Genomic DNA, 18,786 nt, shown 5'->3' with positions numbered 1-18,786 from the left:
ATCAAGATGCCCTCACAGCATAATTGATGGTTTCATGCAAAGAAACAAGGCAGGCAAATATTTATATACAATGTCTTTTGAGAGAAGCACTGGATATTTTCCACTACCTACATATTTTAAAACTTATAAAATGAACACAACTTTTTTAGGTTTTCTGATTCAAAATTATGAAATTGATCAATGAAATCCAGATTATATAATTTTTCAATAACTTTTTTAGCATAGTACCATTTTAACAAACACAAGACTTAGTGAATTCCATTCTTCATGCATAAGTATGGCCTATTTGCTATAGAAACAAAATAAAACAAACAGGTCAGGTGGGGTGGCCCATGCCTATAATCCCAGCACTTTGGCAGGTGGAGGTGAATAGATTTCTTGAGCCTAGGAGCTCAAGACCAACCTGGGCAATATAGGGACAACTCCTTTCTACAAAAAGCACAAAATTAGCTGGCTGTGGTGGTGTGCATCTGTAGTTCCAGCTACTCAGTAGGCTAAGGTGGGATGATTGCATGAGCCTGGGTGATTGAGGCTACAGTGAACTATAATTACACCACTGCACTCTAGGTTGGGTGACAGAGTGAGACTATGTCTCAAAAGATAATAAATAAATAAATAACAAAATTAGATACCTGTAAACAGAACATGGCAGATTCCCGGTTCTGCTTTAAGTACTTTTTAAATGCCTCTCAACTTGCCCTGTGAAATAGATTTTATAATTTTAGCTCTTGCTGGAGCCACAGAATTGTGGACTTCATACTTTGACTGCCTACCTTCACACCATAGGAAAGATCATCATTCTGACTACAGCTGAGGAACAGTTAGAGCTGGTGAAGATAAAGATGTATCTTTAAAAATCTGAAGTCTAGGTTGGTCCTTAGGATTTATTTAAATAATGTAAGTTTTGAAAGAATAAGCTTATTTGCAAAGCAGAATGCAGAAGGCTCTTAAATCATGCTGTGGCTGAATGCTATCTATATCTATACATTCATTGTATAAATATATTTGTATATATATGGAGTTATATATAATACTGTTTTCCAATTATATATACATATTTGTAACCTCTACATTGATTTTATTTAATTCTAGGCACTGAAAAGAAAGAGTATTTATTTAAGCTATAATTGAAATGAAAATCAATTCAATGAAAATCATATTAGAGATAGATCTTGGTACATCACTGAGCTGTTACTTTGAATAAATATTTCAATTTGTTAAATATCTGTAAACATTTATAAATATCTATAAAATGGATAATTATAACCTCTGAATTCAGAATTCTTAAGGGCTTAAATTAAATGGTATTTAAAAATGGTCAGGCATATATTTAAGTAATATTATTTGAAATGCCTGTTAATACTTTGAGAACAGTCTTGAAAATGTAATTTTACAGGATCCTTGAGATGTTGCTTCACTAGCAGGAAGCCTCTGTGGCCAGTGTGGTACCTTTGCCCAAGCTTTGCTTGGGTCCACTGGACCTATTCAGCCTGGCAGGCACCCTGGATCCCATGCTGCCAAAGGCAAGCCAAGCAGAGAGCGGGGTGTGAATGAGTGGCCATAGGGTTCAGCCACTGTGCACAGCCAGCAATGCTGGCTGCAGTGGGTCAGGCAGCTCTAGGCAGGCATAGGTGCTGCTTTCTTGCAAGACTGTGGCTAGAGCAGGCATACCTCAAACAGCTTCCACAGCTAGCACCAGGGAATGCAGTGGCACCCAGAAGCTTAGAGATGCCAGAAACTGCAGAGTGCCAAAGAGGGGATCACAGCCCTGCCTGGGGACCTCCTAGGTCTGGGCTCCCCAAAGATCCATGGCTCTTCTTGCCTTCTCTCTTCTATCCTTGTCACTGGCAATGTAGCAAGCAAGGTGCTTGTTTCAACTGTTTTTGTGTTACAGCTCTTTCAGCCCCACCATTTGGTGGGTCCCAAGTTCTTGTCTCGCTTCCAGGAAGAATGAGGTACATGGACAAGTAGAGGGTGAGCAAGGCGAAGAGGAGCTTTATTGAGCAATCAAATAGCTCAGAGGAGACAGACAGGGGGTAGTTCCTCTCAGCAGCCAGGGTGTCCCAATGAGTGTTCAGCTATTAGCAGAGAGGAGACCCTGTAGTGGGTAGCCCCTCTCTGCAGCTGCCTTCTCATCATCTCCTCAATTCTGGCCAAGTCTGAGGTTTTTATGGGCTTCAGAGAGAAGGACGTGCATACAGATTGGTTTATGGGTGGGCATGAATGGGCCTAGAGAAAACACCATAAGTTCCTATTGTGCTTCATCAGCCCATCTCCAGGCTTCAGGTGGTATCTGGCCTGAAGGTGGGACTTTACCAGGGGCCTGTCCCTTTCCCCCCGAGAGTCTGTCAGCCTCCTACCTTCATCCACAGCACCCAGGCTGTTTGTTCTGAGGGGTGCTTGTAGGCCAGTACCCAACTGCCTTCAGCTCCCTCATTGACCTCCTTTTCATGTTCATTAGGGCCCACATTCTGGAGGGGCCCAAGTCAGGAGAGGGCTGGCCTGTCAGCACTGCCCCAGTGTGCATATTCTGCCAGGTTGCAACAGTGCCTGGGCTCGGACTCAACTTTGCTCTGAGATCAGACTGAGCACTGAGACTATGTAGGGAGAGTCCAGGCAGTGGGAGCAGGCACTTCTGAGACTGTGGGGGTATCTCTGGTCCCTGAGAGTGCAGAAGCCCCCAGGCCCACAGCCGCAGCTAGGCAGCTGCAGCAGTGCCCAGGAGCTCAGGGCTCTTGCCGGCTCTCACCGGCTCTCAACCTACAAGAGCAGAGGGATCCCTGGGTCTGAAGCCATGGCTGGGCAGCCACAGCTGTGGCCATGGAGCATGAAGCTCTCAACCTACCAGCTCAGAAGGGAGCAGGGCTTCCAACTGTTCCCGGCTCCTGCTTGCTCCGTGGAACGTGCAGCCCTGGCCATGCCTCTCCCACTGCAGGCAGCATCATGGCAGCAGCTGCTCCAGACGGGCTGCCACTGCCATCAATAATACTCTTTATTAAATTATTTTACTGGATAATTCATTTAAAAGTTAACATAGAGACTTCTAAATGAATATATGTATAGAAATACTCATATTTCTATACATATATGTATTTCTATATGTACATATGTGTATTTCTATATGCAAATGAATGTCTTGAAGTTTAGTATTGAAACTGATCCACTAGTCCCATAGATAGTTTTTTTCTTTTTTTAAATAAACCTATAAACTAATCCTCTGGTCTTAAAGCTTGAAATTTATATTTGTTTTATGTTAGTTTATTCCTTCAGGCCTTTCAAAAATATTACCAAAGAACTGAAATGCAACAGATCACCATATCCAGAAAATGTGATGCCAGATCACTCATTCATCATGATTGCTTCCTTGACCCTCCCTAGTTCCTGTTTTCTTACACATTGTTATATTTCTTCCCTATTATATAAGACTCCTAGTATTAGTCAATTATGGAGATGGATTTGAGACTGAGCTCCCATCTTGGCTGCAGCACTCAATTAAATCCTTCTTCCTTGGCAATACTCATCATCTCAGTCATTGGCTTTCTGTGTGGTGAACAGTAGGACCCAGATCAAACACTTGGTGTTTCAGTAACAGTGTGCTACTCCTGAAAAGTTGGCTAATCTCTAATGAATTAGAAAGGTTTCATACCCAGAAAATAGACAAGAAAACCGTTTACTGAACAATCATTCTCTCTCTCACCTTAATTTGTTCTTATACATAACTAAGGTTTTGGCATATTGACTACCTGCTATTTGAGTAAAGGGTATGATCTTGAAGCTTGACTAAGTTGATACAGTACAAATCACTGGACCAGTGGAGATCTTGTGACATATAATACAGAAGTGAAAGTAAAAGAAATACTGCGGGAATAATACCATGTTGGTTTTTTTGTTCCTCAACTAGACTTCTTATAGATAAATCAAATAGATAACTTTGAAAGTTAAGTGCGATTTTTTCATTTTAGTATAGTTATATAGGCATCATTTGATCAAGAATCCATATTAACAAGTTGATATTTCTGGAGGAATAGAGAACATAAGTATAATATTCATGCTGATTTAAGATTATATTCTCATGATCCCTGTTAGCTGTTTATCTACATAATTTATTGCATATTATTCTTTCTATTCTATTCAGAGATAATGCATGTGACAGCAAGTGATAATTGCTGCTTGTTGCTTATTTTACTAAACTAATTTTTAAACAATTTTGCCACAAAATAATCATTCAAATTAAATTGAATTAAATAAAGATTGCTGTCTCTTGGAAGAGTGGATTACATTTGCATCCAAGCTTACTCTCACAAGAAGGATTAGGCTTGGAGGGAGGCCCATCAACTTTCCTCACCTATAAGAGAATTCAGAATCGAAAATTTTTGTGACCAGAGTGGTTGTGCTCCAGATGTCTGGTAGAGTAAACTTTAGGACACAGAAACAATATACCTTGAATGGAAAGAAAAGGGGAGCTGAGAGGGACAACAAATATGTTTAAGCAATAGTTACTGAGCACAAGAGGTGCTGCTGTCATGCACACAGTTGAAATATGACACACTACATCCTATAGCTTCTCAAACTTGAACAAAACTAAACATTTTCATTCATATTCACTTGTATATTAGTTACAATAAATTTTTCAGGCATGAATTTTGCATACATTTGTACATACCTTCAGAGAAAAAGCAAATATAGTGATAATGAAAATTTGGATAGCAAGAGATAATTTTGTAATTTTACTGGCCATCAAGTATTTTAATACCTATAAATAAATATATATCATTATATGAAAATACTTTCTAAATTAAAGAAAATCATATTTGAAGATAAATTTTACAAGATAAAAATGGTGCTTTAAATGTAAAGTTTGTTAAGTCATATGTATTTAAATTAAATAAAACTTTATTAAAAAATCCCTTATCTCATTTCAGTGGCCAATACTTTGGAGTGTTATAGTGGTCGATACTTTGGAGTGTTAGAACATAAACTATAATTAAGGATTATAAAAATGTGCATATTTATCACAATATTTATAAAGTATCAGATTATCCTGATACCTTATAAATTGTTTGTCTTGATCTTATTATAGTCTCTGCTTATCTTCTAGGAAGATTTTCTGCCTACTGAGTAAATTAACTTAATCACAAACATGGGTAATTATTGGATATTTGCAAGTGCGTTGGATTGGGGAAATGCCAACAGTTAAAATAAAATGACAAGAGGGAAAGTGTTAAAAGAAATCATTCTAACATTCAACTTCTATACCACATTATTCAACTGAAAGTGTCAGTTTAATTTATTAAGCATTGACGAAAAGGCGTAATGCATTGGGTAAGTACAATGAAATAGTAATATAACATCTAGAATGATAGTTGATTTATACTCTCATTTATGATTTGCACTTGGCCTATTAAATATTTTATTTATTTTTAAGCAATGTTAAGAGAAACACTAAAACCAAAATGAAAATTTTCTCATTCACTAAAGATCTCATTTAATATATTGCAAATTGAAGAGAATTAATAATACTCATGAATACTTGTGAGACTGATGTTTGGCCATTACAAGCATTTTCAACCATATCCTGGTATTCAGTTTTCTAATTATTTCATTGCTTTGCATAGAAAAACACTTATAAATTTTTTAAGTGAACCAAATTAATATGCTTACAATATCAAAACCATGTTAAATAAAGAAATAAAAGTCAAAGCCAATGTTGAATGTGCTATTTTGACATCTTAAAATAAATCCTGTGGTCTTTTCAAATAAGCCATGTTGTTGCATAACATCTTTTAAAATAACGGCATGCATTTTGAAGAGGAGGCATTTTTTCGGAGCAGCTCTGAACTATCTTTGATGTAGTTATAAGCTAAAGGGCATGATGAAGAAAAAAAAATGTAGTAACTTACCCCATATAACTTCCAGGCAGGGGAGATTCAAATTATAAATTATTTAAAGGAATTAAAGAAGACACTGCAGGGCTCTTATTGCTTATTAAAGGTGAATAATTTTCAAACTCTGTTATGTTACATATCAATAGATTCTTCTACTTAAGCATTATTTCACCTAAACATGACAGTGAAAATATGTTAAAATTGTTTTAATAATATTTTGAAAAAGATAATGGTATTTCCTGATTAATATTTCTTCCTTCATATTATACTGAAGCATTAACTTGTAATTTTATTATTATGATAAATTATTAAACAGCTGATAGATACACAACAATCAATTTCTTTCTGATATACTACTGTAAGGGAAATGTATTAGATTTGATATGCATGGTAAAAGGTGCTGTTTGACAGCAATATTGGTTCATTAGTTGGTTCCTTTATTGTATTATTGGTAATTTTGGTTCAATATACAGTATTATATAATATAGGTTCATTTTTTTGTATTATAAAAGTACTATATCATAAATATAGTGTTTAAAGAAAAAGTAGTCAGAGGCAACTGAGAATACATCTAGCAAATGTTTGCTAACCAGGCTGTGCCTTTTCTCCAGGCAATGAATTTGGCTGCCTATGGGAAAGACCGTGGCAGTGGGAGCTGTGCTATACGGATAAAGGTCTAACAACCAACTCTGAGAAAAAGGCATTACAAAAAATTTTTGAATATCTGATTTTCTTACCTTGTTTTCCCTGGTGCAAATTCTTCAGGATTTATTTGAAGTCAACTATATGATGTCCTTGACCACTGAGCTGGGAAATGATGCCCAGTTAGCCCTCCCTTACAGCCAAAGGAAATGAGAATCCATAAGGCAAAGTAACTATAGGAAGATTTCCACCTATATAGGAAAATATTCCCCAAAGGGCAGCCCTCATCCATTTACTGATGAGAATTGATATACCAAAACTTCAGTGCCTTGACTCTGTATTTAGAGATAGCTCTAAGGTATATGCTTTTACTTGTCTGATAGTGTTCTGTAGAAGCATTTAGCTTCAGGTGTTCTGTGGTTACTTGCTTTGTAGTCACACTATACTGATTTTCCTTCTAGTGAATCCTGGGATCGCCTTCCACATAAACTATTTGCTTTCTAAACTTTGAGTTAGTGTCTGAGATAACTCAAAATAATCCCTTTTCATTCTTATATTACATATTTCATCATCTTAATCGTCACCTTTTCTATCAACTATGGAATGCTCACACTGGGATGATCTAGTGAGATTAGAAGAATGACACAGTATAAAACCTACTCTATTGGGAAAATGTCCTCTCATTCAGGAATCTCATCATTTAGAAGATGCCAGACCTGAGGCTGCTACAGATACTTTCAAAGATCACGTATATAAAGGACAAGGGGAACAACAGCAACTTCTCCCATTGAAGCTGTACAACATTGGCTTGCTTCAACTTTTGGATATTTCAGGTCTTAAGTACCATTGGCTGTGTCCTTCCCATAGCAGTTCAGCAGGTTCCTTTTTTTAAATTTCATGTTCTTTTCAAGTTTCTATACATCAGGAACCTTGACAGTATTGACATTTTGTAGAGTAATTATTTGTCATGGGAGATTATCTTGTTGTAGGATGTTGAACAGCAGCCCTGGACTCCATCCACTAGATCCTGGTAGCACTCCCACTCTTAGCTGACAATCAAAAAAGTCTTTAGATATTTCCAAGTGCCCTGTGAAAAGCAAAATTTTATCTGGTTGATAGCTGTTAGTCTATACCTTTCATAAATGCTTTGTTGAGTTTATAACATTTTACTCTTCTCTAGGACATATAAATGGAGGGCTCTACTTTATCCAATTTGAGTGCTCTCTTAATTTGATATTTCTTTTATAAAAACAATACAATAATAACTGTTATTTTTACTACTATTTTGGGTTTGGAGCACTAATGGTTGTTTTTGGGTTATACTTGTTTTTCTTCTTTACATCATTGTTAAGAAAATTAAATAATTCTTATTAACATATATTTTTATAATCATATTAGAATTAAGTCTCTATGGAGTTCTATTACTTCACTCAACTTCAAAAGATATTCATTTGGCTCGTTTGCTTGTTCTCAGTATTGGGTAACCCTCAAAGGGCAAACTGAGTATGAATGACCAGTTTCCAAAATCCATGAAAACATGATAAAAATCCTCAGTTTCTTAATTTGAGTCTATTCATAAATGTTAAGAAACCATTGAGGGTTACAGTTTTTACTTTCTTAAAAATGATAACCTTTTCTAGCTTCAAATATTATAAAAATTAGAAAGCAAATGTTAGTATAAGGAGTCATATATTAAAGGTGTAGAAAGAACACCTTTATTCTTTATTATTAAATACATTGCTTTATTAAAACACATCATTTTAATATATAGTGCTTATTAACAAAATGTGATCATACATATTGAAAAATTATTCACATGAAATGTATATACACAAATGCACACATATGCATGGACACACACACATATATACACACACATACACTCCTATGAAGGGTATTTAATGATTTCCATCAGAGAGTACACCTAGAAAAAAATTGACTTTATTACCAAGAATCAACTTAGGAACCTGAGCTAAGCGAGAAATTAGATTGTCTTGCACATATAAATGTAAATTTAAATATGAGTATTCATGCTTAAGAGTTTTGGTATTTATTCAGTACCTACAAAAAATGAAAAAAACAAATTACAAAAAGTTTTGATATTTAACTTTTTTTCCAATTTTTTTCAATCAGGATCCCTTTAATCAGGATACTCTAGTAATTTTGAATACATTTATGTAGTAATCAAAACAATAATTTAAGCTATTAACCTAATTAAAACTCAGTAGCTTTTAAGCTAAATTTTCACAAAATCACAAAGCAAAGCTATGCTCTAGCAAGACTTTTCTATAAAGGAAGATGCCAGACCATTTCAGCAAACAAACAATAAATAATGACAACGGTTATTTTTAAATGAATGTTTTAACTTTGCCTCTACATTACCACCATTATATTGGCAAAATTTGGAGATAACATAAATTGGAAGCTCTCTGAATTATGCTCACTTTCCTAGGCTTTTAAAATGGCATCAACTGGTCCTCATAGTTTCATAAAACCCACAAAAATCAGTAATATTAGTAACATATCTGTAACATAACATCCCTAAATACATCAAATTCCATGCTTCATGTAGACTGAAAACGAAAAATAAAATTTGAAGGCCCCCTGCAGCCATCTGAGTGAACCCTTTCCTCAGGATACTCTAAAATTTAACTTGAAAACTGGTTCAGGCCATGTCAGGAAGTGGGGGTCAGACATGCTTCATTATACCCTGACAGCATTAACATCAACACAGACCTTAGGTCTGATAAGAAACATCACAGTCTTTCCTCTCTAAAGCCTGCTAGTTGGAGGCCTCATCTGCATGGTAAAATCTAAGTGCCCCTAAAACCTCAGAATAACCCAAACATTTATTTCTAAGTTGAGCAAAACTTAACAACAACTCTTTTAACTAATTGCCAATCAGAAAATGTTTAAATGTACCTATGACCTGGAAGCCACCCTCCTTCAGTCTCCCTTCCAGATCAAACCAATGTAAATGTTACATATATTGATTAATGTATTGTGTCTTCCCAAAATGTATAAAAGCAAGCTGTACCTGACTGCCTAGGGCCTATGCCACCAGGACTGTGTCACGGATGCATCTTTAACCTTGGCAAAATAAACTTTCTAAATTCACTGAGACCTGTCGCAGCTATTTTGAGTTCACAGGGGTTAATTGAGAATTTTGCAGACTATATATATGAATTACAGTGATTAAGACATTCTTCTTAGAAAATAATTCTACATTATCATGAAAGTTCAAAACTGAAAACCAGTGTCACTAGAATTTCTAAACAGATTCTTGGAAATATATGAAATGAAAAGTAGCTATGCCCTAATCTTATTACAATTACAATGGGATCTTGTCATTCATTAATTGATTCATCCATTAACAATTACTCAGTGTTATCTCTGATGTACCAGATGCTGTGCCAGTCACTGTCCTTGGAGTGATGAGCAAAACTTAAAAATTCCTGTAGCCCTGACTTCATGGTGTTTACATTTTATTGTGAAATGTTAGAAAATAAAGTAAGTTGACTATGTACCGTGCTCATTTACTTAAGATGTAAAGGTAAAATTAGGAATTGCTGGGCCGGAAGGGGATTACAAATGTAATTAGAGTAACCAAAGATTCATATAGTAGCAAAGTGACGTTTGAGATGATACTTGAAAATGTTGAGGAAAAACCACGTGCACACAGGAGAGAAGAGATTCCAGCCAGCTGGAACAGCAAAGCCTAGTGGCCTTGGATGGGCTCAGGTCAGGCAGGCTCTAGGAGCAGCAGGAAGCCATCATGCTGCATCCCAGTGAGCTCAGGAGGGAGCAGTAGAGGAAGAGTCCTAGAGGACTCAAAATGTATGATGGCAGCCCTGGAGGGAGAGTTTGAGCTTCTGACTTGGGCATCTGCGTTCCAATAGTTCCTAGCTTCAGAGCAATAACCATCTCCAGAATCCTCCTGTCTCTCCATTAGCTTTACCCAAAAGAAAAGTAAATGTTCTTTTATCCTCGTGACAGGGAGTGGTTTAACAGCTCGGAGCAAGCCACCCCTGCTGAAATTAGGTTTCTGTTCTTCCACAGAGGCTGCAAGGTAGGGGCTCTATCTTCCTTGATAATTACATTTCAAAGAGATGGATCCCAGGTCCTTGGGAAAGACATTCTTGGGTTAAAAACTGGTTAGAAGCTTTTTAAAAGATTTACATCTCAAATGGGCGGAAAAAAAAATTTGCTACTACAAGGTTTCTAAAATTAATGCTCTGGAATAAAAAAAAAAGAAAAAAACAGAGGAAGTCAGGGGCTTATAGTCTAGAAGAAACCTGTTTAACTTTGGTTAATCTGGAGAATATTATGGCTTTCTTGTTCACTATACAGAAGAAAGCTTAATTGGGAAATAATGATCATTATTTTCCAATTAAGTAGGAAGAAGAAGGCAATGAAGGATTAAGAGATATGACAGATCTTGTTACATATCTCTTCAAGAGAAAGGAGAGTGAATGTCCTAAGGCAATGCACAAGATCTGGGGCATGTTGAGAGCTGTGCATATGTTGTGAAGTAACTGACCAGTGAGGAGTGAGATCCAAGTATCTGTGCTGCCATATGCACCTCTCCAGCCATGTTCAGCACTGAGGGCACAAGCATGGAACTGGCGTATAGTTTAATTCAGCCAGAGATACAGCAGTACACAAGGTAGAGCAGGGAAGTTGGTATCAGTGGGGGAATAATTATAAGATTAACCACAAAATTAATGCTGCATAAAGGAATATGAGACTATGATACACTAAATAGGTGATAAAACTAATGGCTTATGAGTCCTGGTATCATTGAAGGAAAGTTAAATTGGGATAATAGAAGCAAGAAGGTGGAAACTGAGAAGTTGGCATGAAAAAGGGAGATAATAGAAATTTAGATAATTGAAGGATTTCCATATCGTTAATGACAAGGCTAAGGTATGACCATGGAAGTGAGCAGCTGAAATCAGAAGTAGGAGAAGGTCCTATTTGAATATTCAGTTTCATTTAAAACAGTTGATTTTTCTCTTCAAAGTCAGTGTTTGATTTCCATAGCAGCAGAACACACTCATTTGTTTTTCTCCAAATTATAACTACCCTTGTTAGTCTTCTTTTCTATATTCATCTTTTCAACCTCATAGGACCTTCTGTAATGATTCTTCTGTTCTTTATATATAGTCACTTTCTAAGTTGCCTAATCTAGTCTCAGAATTTTCAGTATCACCTAATTGCTAATGATTTCAAAATGTATAGACCAATCAGATATTTCTCCTGAATTCCAGTTCCATAAAAATAAATAACTTACTTGACATCCCTTGAACATTTATAAAATTATTAAACAATTCTCTATGAAGTGTTTTTATTCTATCTAGTAGACATGAAAAATTATTTTTCTCTATCTATGAAAGATGACATCGTGCTTATACATATCCTGTTCTTCCCAATTCCTAAATTGTTCTTCTTGGATTATTTTTACATTTAAAGACTTGACATCCCGTCTCTTTACTTGATAGGCCCTTAGATTCATTCAAAACACCTCTCATTTTACATATCCCATCTTCAACCCATTAGCAAATTATTTTACCCAACCCTCAAAATATAACAAGAATTTTGATCACTTTCATTTCCACTGTTTCTGGTAGATGTAACATCCAGCTAAATATTCCAAGATTTTGAAAGGGAGAAAAGTAGCTGAAAGAAAAAAATATGACGCTACTAACAGTGGTTTCTTCTGATGAGCAAAGTATATTGTATTTTAGCTAACTTCAGAATTAATGTATTACAGTCACCTGAAGATATGAACCTCTCAAAGCACTCTGATTACATATGAAAATAAAATAAAGCTGATATATTTGAAATTAAAGGAAAAAACAAATCAAAATGTTACTAAATTTACCTCAGATTTTTAACACATAACTATGCAAAATCTGGATAAGATTATTGGACTACTATGTCATATTTTTGCTGGAGATATTTATAGTAACATATGTTTCCATCAGAAGAAATTTAAAAATTTCAGGCCCATTACATTTAAATGTATTATGCAATATATTACGCTGGAGAATTAAAAAGAAAAAAAAATATGTATTATTTAAAACAGATAATTTTAAATATTATAGAAAAAATGTGTTTGCAAATGTAGTGATGATTGTATAATTTAAATTATCTATTTATTAACCCAATTTAACTTAAAATTTAAGTACAAGATGGGAGTGGTGGCACATGCCTGTGATCCCATCTACTTGGGAGTCTGAGGTGGGAGGATTGCTTGATCCCAGGAGTCTGAGGCTCTAGTGAGCTATGATTGTGGCACTGCACTCCAGCCTGAGCAAGAGAGCAAGACCTCATGCCTTAATAAAAAAAATAAAAAAGAGGATAAAGAAAATTCAAGTGCAACTTTCTAAGCAAAGTTGTATAGAACTTGGAGTACTCATAGCAATGTAAGTAGATGATAGATAACTTTTAAAATGTTTTAGATTCTAGTCTTTTTATTTGATTTGATATATTAATTTTAATATCTCACAATAATTGCTTTTATTGAAAAATCCATTTTCTACAAATGAATTGAAAATAAAATCAGAGTAACTAATCTTTGACTTGACTTTACAAAATTAAAATTCAAAATCCAAAGAGTGAAAAGAAACACAAACAGGTTTCTAATCTTCTCTTTCAGTTAATTAAAATAACAAAAATTGTATTTGCAAGTTTCCCACAGAGAAATTTAGAACCCTTCTTGTCTACAGCTGTGGGTTAGAAATGTTTTTAGCATTGTAGTTTTATTAATATTAATAATATGCAAAAATTTTGTATCACATCTCTAATTAGAACCTATCAATATTCATTAGGTAATTTAATCACAATTAATATTATTTTTGTTCTTTTCTGAGGAGGAACATGAAGCTTAAATCATTAAATAGCTTTTCTAGTGTGATAATAAATCTTTTTTTGATTCCTGATTCCTTAAAGTCTTTTCATAAAATTCTGATAAATGTATAATTTACTAAACTACAATTTATCAAAAGTCATCATTATTTAATTATTATCTTTCATGGAAGGCAAAGAATTGGTACTGGGTTTAAACAAAAAGTAAACAAGATAAATCTCCACTCTTGCTCAGCTCATAATCAAGAAGGGCTACAAGATAAACCAAGGCCCTATTTTTATAATGTGTAGTTAGTGTATTTGATTTAATCATGGACTTTACTATAATAAAATTTGCTTCGTAGTTCATTTATTATAATGTTATTTGTGTTTAATGTAAGACTAATGTATTTAGTAAGGGCAATATAAGTAATTGACTTCATAATTCACTGTAGAAAAATTAATATCTAAAAAATGGAGATTTGATTGAAATTCATAATTACAGAAGAAGGATTTGCATTTTTACCAGTCTACATAGGGTATGTAATAGAAGAGATATGCCATCATAAGTGATCAAGTTAAATGGATATATTCACTTGAAGTAACAGAATGCACAAAGATAAAAACTTAGACACCTTTTGCAGAACTATACCAACTTAAAATTAAATTACGATTTAATTTGCATATGTATGCCTGTGCATAAGTGTGTGTGTGTTTGCGTGCACGTGCGCACACGTGTATGTGTGTGTGTAAGAATGTGCATATATCATCTGTATTGGGAATAGGTAATTATATTTTAAATTCCTTTTGCAAAAAATGTTACTACCAGCATTTTGATAGAAGTATAACTACAAACCTTTTTGATATCTAATTATAGTACTGTACCAGTATAGTCACAGAGAAATGGATATTTGCACTTTAACCAGGTTTTAGTTTTTAAGGTTTTGAGATAAAGGAAAAAATTAAAATGCAATGTAAATAGTCTTTTAATATTATCATGAAGTTGTTCTGATGGTATATATGTTCTTCTGTAGTCGCTAAATGTTTTTAAACATTGCAGAGCAGAGAAAATTTACATAGACTTTTAAACTAAAACCTATGACTGACCATAAAGCTATTTAAAGAAATTACATAGAATTCAGCATCAGACAGTTTTTCCTTGATCAAACTAGAAGGCAACCAAGGATTACTGAATGCTGGATAAAGTCAAGAGCATCTAGATAAATAATAGAAACAGGATGCTGCAGAAGTGGAGAATGGACTGGAGAGAAACATATTTTAATTTGAAGAAAGAGAGAGAGACAGAAAGAGAGAGGATGAAATCTCCTTCTGTCCCCAAAGCTACATAGTTATCCCTATGTATTGGATGAAAAATATTTATAATGTAAGACATGACCTTCAGAATGATCCTCTGTGGGGTAGAGTGCTGAATAACGACAGCCACATTATGTTGATCCCTTATAAACTCCAGACCTTTCTGCCCCAATTGTCCTCTTGCCAATGCCATGTCAAATGTTTCGGCTTATGATTTTCAGTACTAATGCATAAATCTGGTTTATTTATTCAGCCAGCATGTATAAAACATATCTTTGTGATATTCAGTGATAAAGTTCGTTAAAACATGTCAATATGCAAAGAATTTATTCTCTATTGAAGGAAGGAGGCAGTGAATTAAACAACTAAATTTTGGTTTTACATGTTTTTCAGAATTAAAATAAAATGTAACAAATTTAACAAAATGCAAGCGTTTTATTAAATCTTGAAAAAACTGAATTTCTATTTATATACAGAGGGGGCATTTAAGATAGAGAAAATATCATATTCATAAAGTTATGAAAGAGTTATGAGAGTGTTTTCAGTGGCCCTCAAGTCTTGTTAGATGATGGTAGTTTCAGAGACAGAGTGCTCCAAGACTTTCTACCTCATAGAATGTATTAATATCGGCAAAGTGCTTAAAGTTTGGTTCAAAGAACAATTCAATAAATGTTAGCTATCTATGGTCAGATTATAGAACATGTACTGAAGTATAATTAAAGGTTCTTCTGCAAATTTAGACTAGAGCCAGATAATGAATTACTTAAACACTCAACTACAAATTGTGGAATTTAGAGGACATTACTGATTATGTTCAAGGTATATTCTGATTCTTATTTTACAAGCACTATATTTATAGTAGTGAAAAAATAGATCATAAGGAAGTGAAATTAAAAAATATATATATAAATTAGAAGAACTGAATAAATTTATAAGTTAGTCAACATGAAAAATAGAAATTCTGGGACTTATTTAAGAGATGGGCATAACTTGGAGATATATTGGATGGGGTTTAATTGTAAATATATGTTAAGGCTAATTATAGTGATCCTCAAACCATCCTCAAATATCTATCTGTGGCATGATTTTAAGAGATTGCTTTTAAATGTATTTTTTAGGAATCTGTTTACTACACAGAATACAAATTAAAATAACATCTGTTATCATGAAGAAGTAAGAGTGTAACTTTATACTAAGAAATTTAATCAAGTTTTCTAGATAATCAAATAACATATTAACAAAAAGGTAATTAAATTTTAGAAAGAGTCACATAGAAGGAATTTATCATTGTGATTTCTCCATTTCTGAAGGGTGGATGTTTCAAGTAATTCAAATAAACTTTCCAGCCCGTTTTTGGAAAGGTCTGAATGTACATGTCAGGGTATCTTACTGCCTGCTCATTCATATTTATACATATAATTATTTTATGTAACTTACTATTTTTGCATGTATTCAACTTTTCATTGGATTATATTGTGTATGAGATCATACCTTTTCTCACAAACTTAAAGAAGTCACTCTTGAAATTATATCCATTTTCTTCTGGGTCTTTTATATTTTCTTATGCTTGTCAGGTTTGCTGCAATAACAAAAATCCCAGAATCTCAGTAACTTCTAAATATTTGTTTCTTATGCTCTGTCTGTGGTGGCAGCTGTGCTCTTCCCACTGTGGTTGAGTCTGCTTAGCTTTGCTTGGATCTCCTCCCCATGCCTTCTCATTCTGACATCAGAGATGAACCTGAAGTCTTTCTGTTGGACATATCTGATCTTGTGATGGAGGAGGAGTCAAATGGAATCACACAGCATATACTCTTTGGGCTAGCTTGTTTTTGCTCAACAAAATGTTTTGAGGTGGATGTATCACATGCGTATCAACATTTTTTCATTTATATGCATGAGTAGTATTACACTCTATAAATACATCAAAATTTGTTTTTCTATTTACCTGTTAATTGACATGTGAGCTGGTTCCAAATTTTTGTATTTAGGAATAGAATTAATATGAATATTCATGTGAAACAATTTGTGTAAACTAAATTTTCTTTTCTCTTGGGCAAATACCTGGAAGTGAAACCAGCATTAACTTCATTTTTAAAAATTGCCAAATTGCTTGCCAACATAGTTGAAATATTTTTCTTTCCCACCAGCTATATATAATTCATTGCTCCATATCCTCACCAACTATGATATTTTTATTTTTTGATTATAGCCATTATAAGGAGTATGTATTAGTATCCAATAGCAGTTTTAATTTGCATTTTTCTGATGACTAATGAGATTGAACCTCTTTTATGTATTTATTAGCCATTCATAAACATTCTTTAGTGAAATGTCTGCTCAAATATTTTGTCCATTTTGCTTTTGTCTTATTTATAATAATTTGTGTTTGATTTAAATTGTTCTTTATGTATACTATATACAAGTTTTTAACAGATACATGGAATATAAAATAACTTCCCAGGTTGTGTATTATCTTTCTGTTCTCTTAATGGTGCATATAAGGTGAGAACACAATACATTGATTCATTTATCATATCTTTATTTCTTCCTGCTTGGTCTATTCTATTTAAGAAATCTTTACTTTCCCCCAAGTCATGGAAATTTTATCCTATATTGTGTTCTAGGACTTTTATGTATATATTTGAATGGTTAAGTCCATGATCTATTTTAAGTTAATTTTTGTTTATGGCATAAATTGAGTTTTTAGGTTCATTTTGTCCCCATATTGACATTCAGTACTTCCTATAAACGTCTTGAAATTAATGCCATTTCCCCATTAAATTACTTTAGCACATTCAGCAAAGGAATTGATAAGAAAGAATGAATGAAAGAAATAAAATTTAATGAGGGTCCAAGGAACAAAATAAAGGAATACCATTGAGAGAGTTGAGCAGTAAGAACGTCTCTTGGAGGCAATAATGGAGAGATTAAATATTAATTGTTCAGAAATAAAGATGAACAGAAGGAAAACATATATAAAATTAGGAAGATCACCATGAAGGAGATGAATCAAATTACTTTTTTCTTTTTAAGTTTAGTTAGGGTTTGCTGAAGTTGAGTGTTGACTGATTAGGAAGAGTATCCCAAAAATTTCATGCTGTTTTTCACTATAATTATTTTTTTATCAGAATTGAAATTTAAGAAATGGTATTTAAAATTTAGTGAATATTATTGCTAACTATAACGAGTGCCACATTTGCCACGTTGATGATAGTCATAATCAACCAGTTTTATCTTATAGGCTTAAGTTTTCTTTTTTTAATGAAATTATTAAGTGTGATTCTAAAAGTACTGTTTTGATGTCAAAACTTTCCAAATGCATTATGCATTTTCTCAGTGCATTGACTGAAATACCACTTTCCATCTTCTTGACGTGAACTAACAGAAGGAAGCCATCATGACACAGGATGGAGGCACTCACCAGAAGACAAAAGACAAGATCAAAATAAGTAGCATCGAATACACAAGTCAGAGATGTGAGAGAATCACAAAAAGTGAATGACGTGGCCATGTGACACGAGTTCCAGTAAATTCAGAAAGACTTCAGACTTCTTCTTTAGCTAAATATATGTCAAGCCCAGCTTTATATTTTATACTCCTATAGTATAATATCCCTGGGGATTCTTTAGAGGGAATATTTCTAGCTAGGGTGATTTGTAGCTTTTTAGGTTCAAAGTTCTTCATAAAATAAACCTGAGATCCTGTGGAACTTTACTGATTGTTAAAGCATAATCCACAGATCTGATATTATCTTAAAATTCAATCTGAAATTACAGCTTGATAGACTCTCAAGAGAATTAGTCAAATTTTTCATTATGCTAAGATTCCTTTTACAGTTTCTGAGACATAACCTTAAAAATGAGAATTGCCATTTGAATTAACGCCATGCTATCCAGATTAATTAAAAAAAAAACTGGCACCTGATATTCTGACTCTAAATAGCCCCTCCAAAAATAAATAATACCACACTGCATCCCAAATGCAAAGTTCTTGTTATGTTTCAATAAAAGATATAATCATTTGGCAGCATTATGATTAATATAGAAAAATGATAAATTGACAAAAGTTTATAGAAAGAGCTCTTAATAAATATGTT

The sequence above is a fragment of the Aotus nancymaae genome, unplaced genomic scaffold (assembly GCF_030222135.1).
Source record: "Aotus nancymaae isolate 86718 unplaced genomic scaffold, 86718_ANA_hifiasm-v0.15.2.pri h1tg000014l, whole genome shotgun sequence".
NCBI classification, from domain to species: Eukaryota; Metazoa; Chordata; class Mammalia; order Primates; family Aotidae; genus Aotus; species Aotus nancymaae.
This window is presented reverse-complemented; position numbering follows the sequence as displayed.